Below are 17296 nucleotides of genomic sequence, written 5' to 3' on the forward strand. Positions count from 1 at the left end.
GCCCCCCCCCTCGCTTCGCCGCCGCTGGAGGGGCCGTCGGCGAAGTCCGCGCGCGCCCCAGGGAAGGTGGCGGCGGGGCGTTTCCCCTCTCCGCGGTGTTGTGCGCGCATGCGCTGCCTGCGTCGCCTCGGGCGCGAGCGAGATGCAGGGCCGCAGGAGTGGCTACAGCGCGGGGAGAGACCGGATCATGGTCGGGCTTGGCCGGATCTAGCTTCTTCACCCCCGTTGGCCGCCCTTGATGGGGCTTGGTGGCTTCGTTCCGGCGGCCAGCGAGGGCTGGATCCCGGGGCGGCGGCCCCGGACGGCGGAGGATGTGTCGGCGGCTGTGGTATCGGGACAGGCGACACGGCGGCAACAGTGGTGGACAATCCGTGCGCAAGACGTTTGATGGAGGCCATTGGAACAGATCTGGGTGAAGACCTGCTCGCGGCTGCTGTCGAGGCCGGCAATGGCGGCACTATTTGGTGTCGTTCCCTTGTTGAAGGCATCGTTGTTGAGAAGTTCTAGGCCACTATCTGCTACCTCCGGGGGAAACCCTAGATCAGTAGATCGGATGACGGCGGCATTATTGTGTCGTTTCCCTCTTGTGGCGTCATTCTTGGAGGTGTACACAGGCTCGTGGGACCAGTGGACGAAATAATTGGTGGAGCGGTGTTTCATCCTGCACATTAATGGTGGCGTTTCACGGCGGCGTGGCGCAGTGGAGACTCGGCGCCCGATGTGTGGCGAGGGATTCGCGCAGGAGGGTGATGTCATCAGGCATCCTGGTGGCGTCGAGGGCAGAGAGGCCGAGCAAGGTGGTGCAGCAGTACAACACTGAAGATGGATTGGTGGCAGGTGGCTGCGGCGGTCTCATACCCGGCAGGCGTCCTGGTTGAGGAGTGCGCCGGACTGGTAGGTGCCCCATACCCGGCAGGCGTCCTGGTTGGGACCTCAGGTCTTAGATGTTTAGGTTTGGTTGCGATGTTTGTTTCGTATTAGACGCAGACAATCAGCGTCCCTTCATCAATTGGATAGGAGTAGCGACAGTTGTTGCTTAGACGATGGCTTTAGACTTATTGTTGTATGACTTTGTAAGGTCTTGTGAGAATAATTAATAAAGTGGCCGTATGCATCGGCCAGATGCAGAGGCCGGGGGTCCTCCTCCTTTTCTAAAAAAAAAGAACGGGCTGGTGAAAAGAACAGTTGGAAAGGTGATCTTGCGCAGGGGCGTCAAATGCAATTCGAACGGCAAACGAAGCGTTCGCTGGTTAATATTTCCCAAAGTCAGACCGTTCGCTAATTAATATTTCCCAAAGAATTTAACGGAACTACAGAAATTTCGATGGAACCAAATCAGGACTGATCTACAGCAAATGACATATGCATGCATCAGTCAATCTGTCCATCATTGACGCAACGTATGTGCTGCTTTTCCGCCGGGCTCTCAGAGAAGTAGTATGCGTCCAATTGACACGGATGAAGGATTCGATGCTGTACTTGCTAGATCCTTAGTAGTTCATGCAAGAAGTGATCACTTATGAGGATCCATATAAAATCCGTTTTTTGAAATATCTGCTGAATCAAAAGAAGAAGAAAAAAAGACACAGAAGGTTTACCTACCGCTAAATAGATGAATATTTTATTTTAGATAGAAAAAAAAGATTCTTCAATCTCAAAGATTAGAAAGAATTCCAGCGCTGGTACCTGGTAGTGACAAGCATCACATCTACTGTCAGCCCTAGGCCATGGCAAAGGTGTGATTGTCCAGGGCCCATCTCAAATAAGGATCCAATACATACATACATAAATAAATTATAAGAAATACTCCATTCGTTCCTAAATATAAGTTTTTTTATAGATTTCAATATCAAATATTGTCTTTGGAGGCCGAGCTTCATGGAGCTCGATTTTGAAAATTTTGAATTTCATCAAATTTCACATTTTCTATGTTTCAAAAAATTCTGAAAAAAACACAGATGTACTTGAAGGCATAACACACGTGTGTGTAAATTTTCAGGGCAAAATACGTTGAATGCGGGCTGTGCAAAAAAGACAAATCTGGGGCTTTTAAACACATGATACTATTCATTCTTCCATGCCAAGAATTTATCTTTTTTGTACAGGTCACATTCCAACGTGTTTCATCCTGAAATTTTACACATATACACATAACATCCTTGTTTACTTGCACAATTTTTTTCAGATTTTTTTAAACCAAAAAGTTTGAATTTTGTTTTTTCCAAAAAAAGGCTTCCATTGAGGCCTAGAGCCAAACGTCCGTTCTCTTCCAATATGGACTATATACAGAGCAAAATGAGTGAATCTACACTCTAAAATATGTCTATATATATTCGTATATAGTCCATATTGAAATCTCTAAAAAGACTTATATTTAGGAACAGAGGGAGTATTATATAAGTAAGGGCATCTTTAAAGGAGACCCTCAAGCTCCGATATATGTCTAGATTGTGGTGTTCGGCCCACTTGTGTTAACTTTTTCATCCAGTTGAGACCCTATTAGTCCGCCAAGTGGTACGAACGTCCATTTTCCCGTACATTGGAACTAAATTGGGAGAGCTATGCGAGAGTCTGGACATGCAATTCACCAACAAAAAGCCCTCACGTGGTTCTCCTCTCTTTTCTTTCTCTTCACATGCATAGTCCCCTCTACTCTCTCTCCTTCCAACCGAATTAATTCGTGAATAGCATTGCATGTCCCTCCTGCATCATGTCCGAGGAACGCTGATGGAGCACGGACTAGCGAGAAGCCAATTCGTGCGTGTAGACGGCCCGATCTTTCACGGCGATGCTTGATCAACAGTTCTTCCACCTTGTTCATCTTTGCAACCTCTCCAATAATAATTTTTACCCGTGCATGAAAATACACGAACAAAGATAAAGACCCAGTTGGATCAGCACGTAGGCGTCGATGTGATCATCAACCCTCCGTCGCTAGTAAATTTCCTTCATGGAAAATCACACAAGATACACATGATCTGGTCACCCTGAACTCGGGCATTTTTTGTATTTTTATTCAACTCCAAAACTGATCTATACATGGCCGAAGCCTGGCTTTATATGCCAAAGTAAACGCACGTGGTACCTACCAAAGTAGCTAGACTCACGGATAAGAGTCCTAGGAAATCACGTTATGTTCCAACTTGGTTTCTTGTCACGTACAACACGCACAAGGAAACAAAGTGGATATCTTTTCAAACAGAAAATAATAAACTACCTAACAAACTCTGTCCTACTTGATGGAGATTAGGAAGGAACCTAATCTTATTTTCCCTGGCGGTGTACGGAAGGTAGGAATTATCTGATCAGGTACTGGTTCTTGGTAGCTCTTCATGCATGCTTCATTCATACGTGTATCACCTGAATTTGTCCTTTTATTACTGTTTGTTTTTAACCTCTAGCACCTATCACGTGTATCACCCAAACAATGAGGTTCTGAAGTATAACTGGCAAAATCGGTCAAACTAGGGCCACATAATATTTGTACGCGTCCGTCCTTGCCACAGTTTAGCTGATGTTGCACTGCATCTATATTTTCTTTGGAGGTAATATCATTGGTGGTCATACAACTTGTGTTAAATGTGCAGTTTAGTGCTAGAACTATCAAAATACGTTTTTCTGGTCATACAACTTGCATTTAGGTGCACATACGGTCATTCCCTCCGAATCCGCCGCTGGCGTGGTATGCCACGTATGCACGGGGCCACTGTCAGTGAGCGAAAAACGTCCTGAAGCAACCTGCGCGTGGTAAACTTGCATGGACGCCCCTCAACTTGTTACTATGTGCGCAAAAAAAACCAAAATCGTTGGCCTATCAGTTTGACTCCCTGCCGCTTCGTCTCTCGATCATACAGAGGCGGAGGCGGAGGAGCCGACGCGTCACGGCGGCCGTCGGACGAGGAGATGAGTGAACCGCGCCGTCGATCTCCGGGCGAAGCAGCGCCGCCGTATGGTACGCCTACCCCCTCGCTGGTCTCCGCCATCTTGGTTTTTCCTCTGCTCGTCGCCGTCTTCTTTTGTGCTGCCGTCTTTCGTTGTGCCAAGTTAGGTCGTTGTCTACCCCCTTAGGGTTCTTGACAGATGTTCGATCGCGCTAGGGTTCATCTCCCCTGTAGCCATTAGATTTCGAAGGTGAAACTCCCCTGTTTGCAAATCAACCTAGGGTTTAGGAAGGGGTTATGAAAGGAAGCAGTTTTTTGTGTGTAAAAGTATGATAAATTCGTTGTTTTCGCTATGGTTATGATATGATCCTGTTTGGTTGGATTATGTAGCTGAAATTGTGTGATGTTTCCGAGATGCAAATAATGCTGTTTGTACTCTGAATTTCTGAAAAAAAAATGTAGTAAACTGAATTTTTTTGACACTAAAGGTGTGTACTCTGAATTTGGCACTTAAATTGCTATGTCAAGTATGTGTGCTGTACTTGTAAGGAGCATTAGGTGAATATGTTAACTGAATGTTAAGTATGTGTGATGTACTTGTAAGGACAATTAGGTGAATATGTTAACTGAATGTCAATTCCTTCTGTACTTTTGTTGTACTGATTTAGTTGCTAACAGAATTTTTTGTTCATTACTTTTGTTGCACCCCGCTTACTGAATATGCATTATTTTAACAATGCAGGTGATTTTGACGGTTTCCTTACTATTGAGATTCAGCACAAAGGTTTTTTTTGTGGGAGTGAGAGCAACAAGACTTACATGGATTATGAGGTCGACTGGTTTGACATGTGTGAGAGTGACACATGGTCAATGCTATGGATCAATGACTTTCTTTCACAACTAGGCTGTGACATGGATGCCTCCAAAATTAATGTCTATTGGTTGCAACCAGGGAAGACAATTGCTGATGGCCTTAAGCTTCTCACTTGTGATGAAGATATGGTGTTGATGATTACTGCAACAGTAGAGCACAAGAACCTAGTGCTTCTAGTAGATCATGGTGAAACCCTGCAGTCAACAGGTGATGATGTTCTGATTACCGGAGTGACAGAAGTGCCGAAGGTCATTACTCCCACAAAACCCAATGGAAAAGAAAATGTTAGCTGGTCAGAGAAAGGAAATAGTCCAATTAAGAAGGTATCAAGGAAATCAAGGAGGAGGATGACATATGGTGAAGGATCTAGTTCTGGGTTTGCAGCTCAAGTGGAGGAGGAATGTGAGAATGATGGTGACAGCAATGAAGAAGAGGAGAATGTTGAAGAAGAGTTAACAGATGAGGATTTTTATGAGAGCGACTATGATGTTCAAGATGGTGATGATGACCTGTTTGAGAAAAATGTTGACAAAGATGTAGATGATCACAGAGAAAAGAATGAATTTGCTGACTATGAAGCGGAACTTCCAGAAGATGCATTGGAGGACAGTCATTTGAATATGTCAACAGCAGAGAAAGAGAAGCTGAAGCATAAATTCAGTGTTTTCAACCCTAGCAAAGACTTGAATGCACCAGTGTTTAAGCTAGGGATGGTATTCGCAGACATGATAGAGCTCAGACATGCTCTAAATGCATATAGTGTCAGAAATAGAGTGAAGGTGAGGAAGCTCAGAAATACTAACATGCCATTAGAGGCTATATGCAAGGATGGTTGTAGTTGGTACTTGAAGGCAGGCAAAGACAATAGATCCAGCGGCATTCAGATCAAGAAGTACACTGACAAGCACACTTGCACAAAAGAATGGGACCTGAAAGTTCTTACAGCTCCATTTCTTACTAAATAGTTCAGAGAAGAGTTCAGAGACAATGAGAAAATGCCCTTAAGGAAGTTTTCAGATAAGGTGGAACAAGAATTTAACTTAGTTGCTCACTTTCTGACATTATATGTTTACTGTATTAATTTCTTGACCAGGAAAAATTCACATACCCAACTCCTATGGACTATGGTCCCTTGCCTGAGTCTAGTTTCATTGCAAATGCTAGAGACACAATCCCTGTAGGCAGGGTGACAACAGCAATGACAAGTGGCAGGGTGAGGAGTGCAGCTACTGCAGCAAGCAATGTAACAAGAGGAGGCTCGGCTCAAAGTGGAGGCAATGTACCAAGAAGAGGAGGAGGGGCAAGAGGAAGCATTGGTGGAAGGAGAGGAGGCAATGTAACAAGAGGAGGTGGTGTTCAAAGGGGAGGGAATGTTTCAACAGCTACAACAGGAGGCAATGTTGCATCTGGAAGCAATCCTCCCAGAGGAGCAAGGGCTGCTGCTCCAGGATTCTACAACTTGCTTTTTGGAGCTGATGGAGCTGTCAACTAAGAACCACCTCTCTTCATGCAGGCTGAAGATGAGGTAATTGTGAGCCAAAATGCACCACAAGATGCTCTGTTTCGTGAAGGCTGGCCCGCAGACCTGCATGATTTCCTTTCGTTGTAGTTTTCATGACCATGTGATCAAGTTCATGAATCTTTTGTTAGGCATGAATGATCAAGTTCATCAATGAACTGCTCCTTTTGATGGGGTTAAGCACTGCTCCTTTTGATCGTCTTTTTATGTTATCAAGACAAGTGAACTTGTAGTTTTGAGCAACATATATTCCTGTTAATTATGGATGTTGTTCTAATTGGAGTTATATCTATATCTTTTCATGGTCCATGTGTGCACAATCTTCATGACAGTTTCAGAATTTTGTCTTATTTTCATGGTTCAGTTCTGTACAAAGTTGTACCAAAATTTAGTTGAAAACTGTAGCAAAATTCAGTTGAAACATGTGCCAAAATTTCAGTACTGAACTGTGCCAAAATACTGTCCAAAAATTCAGTAAACGTTCTGGCAAAAATCAAGACAAGTGAACTCTAGTTTCGACCAACATATATTCCTGTTAATTATGGATTTTGTTCTGTTTATATCTTTTGATGGTCCATTTGTGTACAATCTCATGATAGTTTCAGATTTTTCTCTTATTTTCATGGTTGAATTCTGTACAAAGTTGTGCCAAAATTCAGTTGAAAACTGTAGCAAAATTCAGTTGAAACCTGTGCCAAAATACTGTCCACAAATTCAGTAAACGTTCTGGCAAAATTCAGTACATGTACAGAACATCCAAAAAAAGAGTGGCCATCCAAAAATTCAGTAAACGTTCTGGCAAAAATCAAGACAAGTGAACTCTTGTTTCGACCAACATATATTCCTGTTAATTATGGATTTTGTTCTGTTTATATCTTTTGATGGTCCGTCTGTGTATAATCTTCATGATAGTTTCAGATTTTTCTCTTATTTTCATGGTTGAATTCTGTACAAAGTTGCGCCAAAATTTAGTTGAAAACTGTAGCAAAATTCAGTTGAAACCCGTGCCAAAATACTGTCCACAAATTCAGTAAACGTTCTGGCAAAATTCAGTACATGTACAGAACATCCAAAAAAAGAGTGGCATGCACATTCAACACAAGTTGTATGACCACCAGTGATATTACCTCTTTTCTTTGCATGTGAACATCTCTATATTCTTGGCCATAGAATAATTATTTATCTGAGTAGCTAAATTATTGCTCATGGCTTTAATTGATTTTGGTTCATCCGGGACAACACTTAATGGCACATTGGATGCAACCATGTTCGTATCAAACGCGAATATAAAAACAAACATTTACGGTGTTCGTTTACCGGTCAACGTTGGAGATGCCCTAACATAAAACCAATACTATGGGATGGACATGTGGCATTTGCCCCCCCAACCCACCCCTTCACCATGTTATATTTATTCAATAGTTGTTTTTAGTCAGCACTGTTAAGATAGTTGGCATAACCATAAGTATAGAACCTTCCTTTTACAAGAAGGAGGGACTTGTGATTGGTTTTCTACAGGGAAGAGAGATACCAAGCCGGTTCATCAATGGACTCCTGAAATCTACGAAGGAGTGTGGTTCGTTCGATCAATTCCTACCTTGATATCTATCTCTGAGGTGTTTGGGTTTGCAGAACTACATAGCCATGCAGAAGAGAAATGTTATCCCCACTCCAACCACCCACGAATCAAATTAACTCGATAATCCATAGTTGGCAACCCAAATGGCTGGGCTATCCAAACCAGATTTGTATCCGCTCATGGCGATGTTGAGGAACGTAGCAGAAATTCAAAATTTTCCTACGCGTCACCAAGATCTATCTATGGAGAAACCAGCTACGAGTAGAAGGAGAGTGCATCTACATACCCTTGTAGATCGCTAAGCGGAAGCGTTCAAGTGAACGGGGTTGATGGAGTCGTACTTGTCGTGATTCAAATCACCGATGATCAAGTGCCGAACGCACGGCACCTCCGCGTTCAACACACGTACAGCCCGGTGACGTCTCCCAAGCCTTGATCCAGCAAGGAGAGAGGGAGAGGTTGAAGAAGACTCCATCCAGCAGCAGCACAACGGCGTGGTGGTGGTGGAGGAGCGTGGCAATCCTGCAGGGCTTCGCCAAGCACCGCGGGAGAGGAGGAGTACTTGTGAGAGGGGGAGGGCTGCGCCAGAACTTCGTCTATAGCTCCCATGCGCCTCCCCACTATATATAGGGGTGGAGGGGCTGGTTTCTTGCCCTCCAAGTCCATTGGGGCGTTGGCCAAGGTGGGAGGAAAGAAATCTCATTATTTCCTTCCCCACCGATTGTTATCCCCCCTTTTTAGGGATCTTGATCTTATCCCTTCGGGATATGATCTTATTCCTTCTAAGGGTGGATCTTGTTGCGCCTTGACCAGGGGTGTGGGGCCTTGCCCCCACTACCCACGTTCATGTGGGTCCCTCCATGCAGGTGGGCCCCACTCTGGAACCTTCTAGAACCTTCCCGGTACAATACCGAAAAATCCCGAACATTTTCCGGTGGCCAAAATAGGACTTCCCATATATAAATCTTTACCTCCGGACCATTCCGGGACTCCTCGTGACGTCCGGGATCTCATCCGGGACTCCGAACAACATTCGGTAACCACATACAAACTTCCTTTATAACCCTAGCGTCATCGAACCTTAAGTGTGTAGACCCTACGGGTTCGGGAGACATGTAGACATGACCGAGATGTTCTCCGGTCAATAACCAACAGCGGGATCTGGATACCCATGATGGCTCCCACATGTTCCACGATGATCTCATCGGATGAACCACGATGTCAAGGACTTAATCAATCCCGTATTCAATTCCCTTTGTCTATCGGTATGTTACTTGCCCGAGATTCGATCGTCGGTATCCAATACCTTGTTCAATCTCGTTACCGGCAAGTCACTTTACTCGTTCCGTAACACATCATCCCGTGATCAACTCCTTGGTCACATTGCGCATATGATGATGTCCTACCGAGTGGGCCCAGAGATACCTCTCCGTTTACACGGAGTGACAAATCCCAGTCTCGATCCGCATAAAACAATAGATACTTTCGGAGATACCTGTAGTGCACCTTTATAGTCACCCAATTACGTTGTGACATTTGATACACCCAAAGCACTCCTACGGTATCCAGGAGTTACACGCTCTCATGGTCGAAGGAAGAGATATTTGACATTGGCAAAGCTCTAGCAAATGAACTACACGATATTTTGTGCTAGTCTTAGGATTGGGTCTTGTCCATCACATCATTCTCCTAATGATGTGATCCCGTTATCAACGACATCCAATGTCCATAGCCAGGAAACCATGACTATCTGTTGATCACAACGAGCTAGTCAACTAGAGGCTCACTAGGGACATATTGTGGTCTATGTATTCACACGTGTATTACGATTTTTGGATAATACAGTTATAGCATGAATAAAAGACAATTATCATGAACAAGGAAATATAATAATAATACTTTTATTATTGCCTCTAGGGCATATTTCCAACAGTCTCCCACTTGCACTAGAGTCAATAATCTAGTTCACATCGCCATGTGATTAACACTCACAGGTCACATCGCCATGTGACTAATACCCAAGAGTTTACTAGAGTCAGTAGTCTAGTTCACATCACTATGTGATTAACACTCAATGAGTTTTAGTCAACGGGTCTGAACCTTTCAGATCCGTGTGTGCTTTACAAATCTCTATGTCATCTCCTAGATGCAGCTACCACGCTCTATTTGGAGCTATTCCAAACAACTGTTCTACTTGGAGCTATTCTAAATTATTGCTCCATTATATGTATCCGGTCTCTCTACTCAGAGCTATCCGGATAGGTGTCAAGCTTGCATCGTCGTAACCTTTATGACGAACTCTTTTACCACCTCCATAATCGAGAAAATTCCTTAGTCCACTAGTTACTAAGGATAACTTTGACCGCTGTCCTGTGAGCCATTCTTGGATCACTCTTGTACCCCTTGACTGACTCATGGCAAGGCACACTTCAGGTGCGGTACACAGCATAGCATACTGAAGAGCCTACGTCTTAAGCATAGGGGACGACCTTCGTCCTTTCTCTCTATTCTGCCGTGGTCGAGCTTTAAGTCTTAACTTCGTACCTTACAACTCAGGCAAGAACTCCTTCTTTGACTGGTCCATCTTGAACACCTTCAAGATCATGTCAAGGTATGTGCTCATTTGAAAGTATTATTAAGCATTTTGATCTATCCTTATAGATATTGATGCTCAATGTTCAAGTACCTTAATCCAGGCTTTCCATTGAAAAACACTTTCAAAATAACCCTATATGCTTTCCAGAAATTCTACGTCATTTCTGATCAACAATATGTCAACAACATATACTCATCAGAAATTCTATAGTGCTCCCACTCACTTCTTTGGAAATACAAGTTTCTCATAAACTTTGTACAAACCCAAAATTTTTGATCATCATCAAAGCATACATTCCAACTCCGAGATGCTCACTCCAATTCTTAGAAGGATTGCTGGAGCTTTGCATACTTATTAGCATCTTTCGGGATTGACAAAACCTTCTGGTTGTATCACATACAACCTTTCCTCATTAAAATCGTCGAGGAAACAATGTTTTGACATCCTATCTGCAAGATTACATAAATAATGCAGTAATCGCTAATATAATTCCAACAGACTCTTAGCATCGCTACGAGTGAGAAAATCTCATCGTAGTCAACTCCTTGAACTTGTCGGAAAACATCTTAACGACAAGTCGAGCTTTCTTAATGGTGACATTTACCATCATTGTCCGTCTTCCTTTTGAAATCCATCTGTACTCATTAGCCTTACGACCATCGAGCCGTTCTGCCAAAGTCTACACTTTGTTTTCATACATGGATCCTCTCTCGGATTTTATGGCCTCAAGCCATTTATCGGAATCCGGGCCCACCATCGCTTCTCCATAGCTCGTAGGTTCATTGTTGTCTAGCAACATGACCTTCAAGATAGGATTACGTACCACTCTGAAGTAGTACGCATCCTTGTCATCCTACGAGGTTTGGGAGTGACTTGATCCGAAGTTTCATGATCAATATCATAAGATTCCACTTCAATTGGTGTAGGTGCCACAGGAACAACTCCCTGCGCCCTGTCACACACTAGTTGAAGAGACGGTTCAATAACCTCATCAAGTCTCCACCATCCTCCCACTCAATTCTTTCGAGAGAAACTTTTCCTCGAGAAAGGACCCGATTCTAGAAACAATCCATATTGCTTTCGGATCTGAATTAGGAGGTATACCCAACTGTTTTGGGTTTCCTATGAAGATGCATTTTATCCGCTTTGGGTTCGAGCTTATCAACCTGAAACTTTTTCATATAAGCGTCGCAGCCCCAAACTTTTAAGAAACGACAACTTAGGTTTCTCTAAACCATAATTCATACGGTGTCATCTCATCGGAATTACGTGGTGCCCTATTTAAAGTGAATGTGGTTGTCTCTAATGCCTAACCCATGAACGATAGTGGTAATTCGATAAGAGACATCATGGTACGCACCATATCCAATAGGGTGCAACTATGATGTTCGGACACACCATCACATTATGGTGTTCCAGGCGGTATTAATTGCGAAACAATTTCCACAATGTCTTAATTGTGTGCCAAAACTCGTAACTCAGATATTCATCTCTATGATCATATCATAGACATTTTATCCTCTTGTCACAATGATCTGCTACTTCACTCTGAAGTTACTTGAACCATTCAATAATTCAGACTTGTGTTTCATCAAGTAAATATACTCAACATTTACTCGAATCATCTGTGAAGTAAGAACATAATGATATTCACTGCATGCCTCAGCACTCATTCGACTGCACACATCAAAATGTGTTACTTCCAACAAGTTGCTATCTTGTTCCATCTTACTGAAAATGAGGCTTTTCAGTCATCTTGCCCATGTGGTATGATTTTCATATCTCAAGTGATTCAAAATCAAGTGAGTCCGAACGATCCATTTGCATGGAGTTTCTTCATGCATATACACCAATAGACATGGTTCGCATGTCTCAAACTTTTCAAAAACGAGTGAGTCCAAAGATCCATCAACATGGAGCTTCTTCATGCGTTTTATACCATTATGACTTACATGGCAGTGCCACAAGTAAGTGGTACTATCATTACTATCTTATATCTTTTGGCATGAAAATGTGTATCACTACGACCGAGATTCAATAAACCATTCCTTTAGGTGCAAGACCATTGAAGGTATTATTCAAAAATAGAGTAACCATTATTCTCCTTAAATGAATAACCGTATTGCGATAGACATAATCCAATCATGTCTATGCTCAATGCAAACACCAATCTCGGTGGTAGAGGGAGCGTGCGATGCTTGATCATATCAACCTTGGAAACACTTTCAACATATATCGTCAGCTCACCTTTAGCTAGTCTCCGTTTATTCCGTAGCTTTTATTTCGAGTTACTAACACTTAGCAACCGAACCGGTATCCAATACCCTGGTGCTACTAGGAGTACTAGTAAAGTACACATTAACATAATGTATATCCAATATACTTCTATCGACCTTGCCAGCCTTCTCATCTACCAAGTATCTAGGGTAATTCTGCTCCAGTGGTTGTTCCCTTTATTACAGAAGCACTTAGTCTCGGGTTTGGGTTCAACCTTGGGTTTCTTCACTAGAGCAGCAGCTGATTTGCCGTTTCATGAAGTATCCCTTTGTTCCCTTGCCCTTCTTGAAACTAGTGGTTTCACCAACCATCAACAATTGATGCTCCTTCTTGATTTCTACTTTCGCGGTGTCAAACATCATGAATATTTCAAGGATCATCATATCTATCCCTGATATGTTATAGTTAATCACGAAGCTCTAGCAGCTTGGTGGCAATGACTTTGGGGAAACATCACTATCTCATCTGGAGGATCAACTCCCACTCGATTCAAGTGATTGTTGTGCTCAGACAATCTGAGCACAAGCTCAACGATTGAGCTTTTCTCCCTTAGTTTGCAGGCTAAGAAAATCGTCGGAGGTCTTATACCTCTTGACGTGGGCACGAGCCTGAAATCCCAATTTCAGCCCTCGAAACATCTCATATGTTCTGCGACGTTTCGAAAACGTCTTTGGTGTCTCTACTTAAACCATTTAATTGAACTATCACGTAGTTATCAAAACGTGTATGTCCGATGTTCGCAACATCGACAAACGACGTTGGGGTTCAGCACACTGAGCGGTGCATTAAGGACATAAGCTTTCTACTGATCGCATAATCGCTACTATCAACTTTCAACTATATTTTCTCTAGGAACATATCTAAACAGTGGAACTAAAGCGCGAGCTTACGACATAATTTGCAAAAGGTCTTTTGACTATGTTCAGGATAATTAAGTTCATCTTATGAACTCCCACTTAGATAGACATCCCTCTGGTCATCTAAGTGATCACATGATCCGAGTCAACTAGGCCGTGTCCGATCATCACGTGAGACGGACTAGTCATCATCGGTGAACATCTTCATGTTGATCGTATCTACTATACGACTCATGCTCGACCTTTCGGTCTCCATGTTCCGAGGCCATGTCTGCACATGCTAGGCTCGTCAAGTTAACCCTAAGTGTTTTCGCTGTGTAAAACTGTCTTACACCCGTTGTATGTGAACGTAAGAATCCATCACACCCGATCATCACGTGGTGCTTAGAAGCGACGAACTGTAGCAACGGTGCACAGTTAGGGGAGAACACTTCTTGAAATTTTGTAAGGGATCATCTTATTTACTACCGTCGTCCTAAGTAAACAAGATGCATAAACATGATAAACATCACATGCAATCAAATAGTGACATGATATGGCCAATATCGTTTTGCTCCTTTTGATCTTCATCTTCGGGGCTCCATGATCATCATCGTCACCGGCATGACACCATGATCTCCATCATCATGATCTCCATCATCGTGTCTTCATGAAGTTGTCACGCCAACGACTACTTCTACTTCTATGGCTAACGCGTTTAGCAATAAAGTAAAGTAAGTTACATGGCGTTCTTCAATGACACGCAGGTCATACAAAAAATAAAGACAACTCCTATGGCTCCTGCCGGTTGTCATACTCATCGACATGCAAGTCGTGAATCCTATTACAAGAACATGATCAATCTCATACATCACATATTATTCACCACATTCTTGTTGGCCATATCACATCACAAAGCATACCCTGCAAAAACAAGTTAGACGTCCTCTAATTGTTGTTGCATGTTTTACGTGGCTGCTATGGGTTTCTAGCAAGAACGTTTCTTACCTACGCAAAACCACAACGTGATATGCCAATTGCTATTTACCCTTCATAAGGACCCTTTTCATCGAATCCGTTCCGACTAAAGTGGGAGAGACTGGCACCCGCTAGCCACCTTATGCACCAAGTGCATGTCAATCGGTGGAACCTGTCTCACGTAAGAGTACGTGTAAGGTCGGTCCGGGCCGCTTCATCCCACAATACCGTCGAAACAAGATTGGACTAGTAACGGTAAGCATATTGAACAACATCAACGCCCACAACTACTTTGTGTTCTACTCGTGCAAAGAATCTATGCAATAGACCTAGCTCATGATGCCACTGTTGAGGAACGTAGCAGAAATTCAAAATTTTCCTACGCGTCACCAAGATCTATCTATGGAGAAACCAGCTACGAGTAGAAGGAGAGTGCATCTACATACCCTTGTAGATCGCTAAGCGGAAGCGTTCAAGTGAACGGGGTTGATGGAGTCGTACTCGTCGTGATTCAAATCACCGATGATCAAGTGCCGAACGCACGGCACCTCCGCGTTCAACACACGTACAGCCCGGTGACGTCTCCCAAGCCTTGATCCAGCAAGGAGAGAGGGAGAGGTTGAAGAAGACTCCATCCAGCAGCAGCACAACGGCGTGGTGGTGGTGGAGGAGCGTGGCAATCCTGCAGGGCTTCGCCAAGCACCGCGGGAGAGGAGGAGTACTTGTGAGAGGGGGAGGGCTGCGCCAGAACTTCGTCTATAGCTCCCATGCGCCTCCCCACTATATATAGGGGTGGAGGGGCTGGTTTCTTGCCCTCCAAGTCCATTGGGGCGTTGGCCAAGGTGGGAGGAAAGAAATCTCATTATTTCCTTCCCCACCGATTGTTATCCCCCCTTTTTAGGGATCTTGATCTTATCCCTTCGGGATATGATCTTATTCCTTCTAAGGGTGGATCTTGTTGCGCCTTGACCAGGGGTGTGGGGCCTTGCCCCCACTACCCACGTTCATGTGGGTCCCTCCATGCAGGTGGGCCCCACTCTGGAACCTTCTAGAACCTTCCCGGTACAATACCGAAAAATCCCGAACATTTTCCGGTGGCCAAAATAGGACTTCCCATATATAAATCTTTACCTCCGGACCATTCCGGGACTCCTCGTGACGTCCGGGATCTCATCCGGGACTCCGAACAACATTCGGTAACCACATACAAACTTCCTTTATAACCCTAGCGTCATCGAACCTTAAGTGTGTAGACCCTACGGGTTCGGGAGACATGTAGACATGACCGAGATGTTCTCCGGTCAATAACCAACAGCGGGATCTGGATACCCATGATGGCTCCCACATGTTCCACGATGATCTCATCGGATGAACCACGATGTCAAGGACTTAATCAATCCCGTATTCAATTCCCTTTGTCTATCGGTATGTTACTTGCCCGAGATTCGATCGTCGGTATCCAATACCTTGTTCAATCTCGTTACCGGCAAGTCACTTTACTCGTTCCGTAACACATCATCCCGTGATCAACTCCTTGGTCACATTGCGCATATGATGATGTCCTACCGAGTGGGCCCAGAGATACCTCTCCGTTTACACGGAGTGACAAATCCCAGTCTCGGTCCGCATAAAACAATAGATACTTTCGGAGATACCTGTAGTGCACCTTTATAGTCACCCAATTATGTTGTGACGTTTGATACACTCAAAGCACTCCTACGGTATCCAGGAGTTACACGCTCTCATGGTCGAAGGAAGAGATACTTGACATTGGCAAAGCTCTAGCAAATGAACTACACGATCTTTTGTGCTAGTCTTAGGATTGGGTCTTGTCCATCACATCATTCTCCTAATGATGTGATCCCGTTATCAACGACATCCAATGTCCATAGCCAGGAAACCATGACTATCTGTTGATCACAACGAGCTAGTCAACTAGAGGCTCACTAGGGACATATTGTGGTCTATGTATTCACACGTGTATTACTATTTCCGGATAATACAGTTATAGCATGAATAAAAGACAATTATCATGAACAAGGAAATATAAGAATAATACTTTTATTATTGCCTCTAGGGCATATTTCCAACAGGCGATAGCTCGATCCCTCACGCATGTGATTGATTTCTCCCCTCTCTTTCGAAAATCTTCCATTCAAATAGGAAGATTCCTTTCTCGCTGTGTATCTAGAACCTAGGGATGATGAGGATCTATAATGGTTCTTTGATCGAGCTCTCGCTTCGGCTCGACAGGCGCATCGGGGTGGGGCGAATCTGGTTCCCCGAGCTCGGCGCGGCGAAACCGCCTCGCCAGATTGGTGGATATTGCGACGAATTCGCTTTCGTCCCCGGTTTCCCACAATTCGCTAACAAAGGTATAACCTTTAGCTCCTGGGGCTAAGCTGCTTCGCACCACTGATAGTTAATTAAGATTCCATTTCAAAGGCATGTATCTTATAAAGGCAATGTTACGCGTCCGCCGGATGATAAGTTTATTGAGACCGGCGCCCATGCTGCTAGAAACAGCCATCGGGCACTCCTCTCCTATGCTAACATATTTCTGCAACCGAGGTTATGTCTCTGAAAAAATACCAATGTTGCAGGAAAAAAACATCATCACTGAACCAATTTTTTTCTGTAATAAGACCTCTGTTGCGTAAACATTCTGAAACAAGACCCCTGTTTGCAGGAAAATAAGACCTCTGTTGCGTAAACATTCTGAAACAAGACCCTTGTTTGCAGGAAATGGGGCATTT

This window comes from Triticum dicoccoides, chromosome 4B (assembly GCF_002162155.2).
Source record: "Triticum dicoccoides isolate Atlit2015 ecotype Zavitan chromosome 4B, WEW_v2.0, whole genome shotgun sequence".
NCBI lineage: Eukaryota > Viridiplantae > Streptophyta > Magnoliopsida > Poales > Poaceae > Triticum > Triticum dicoccoides.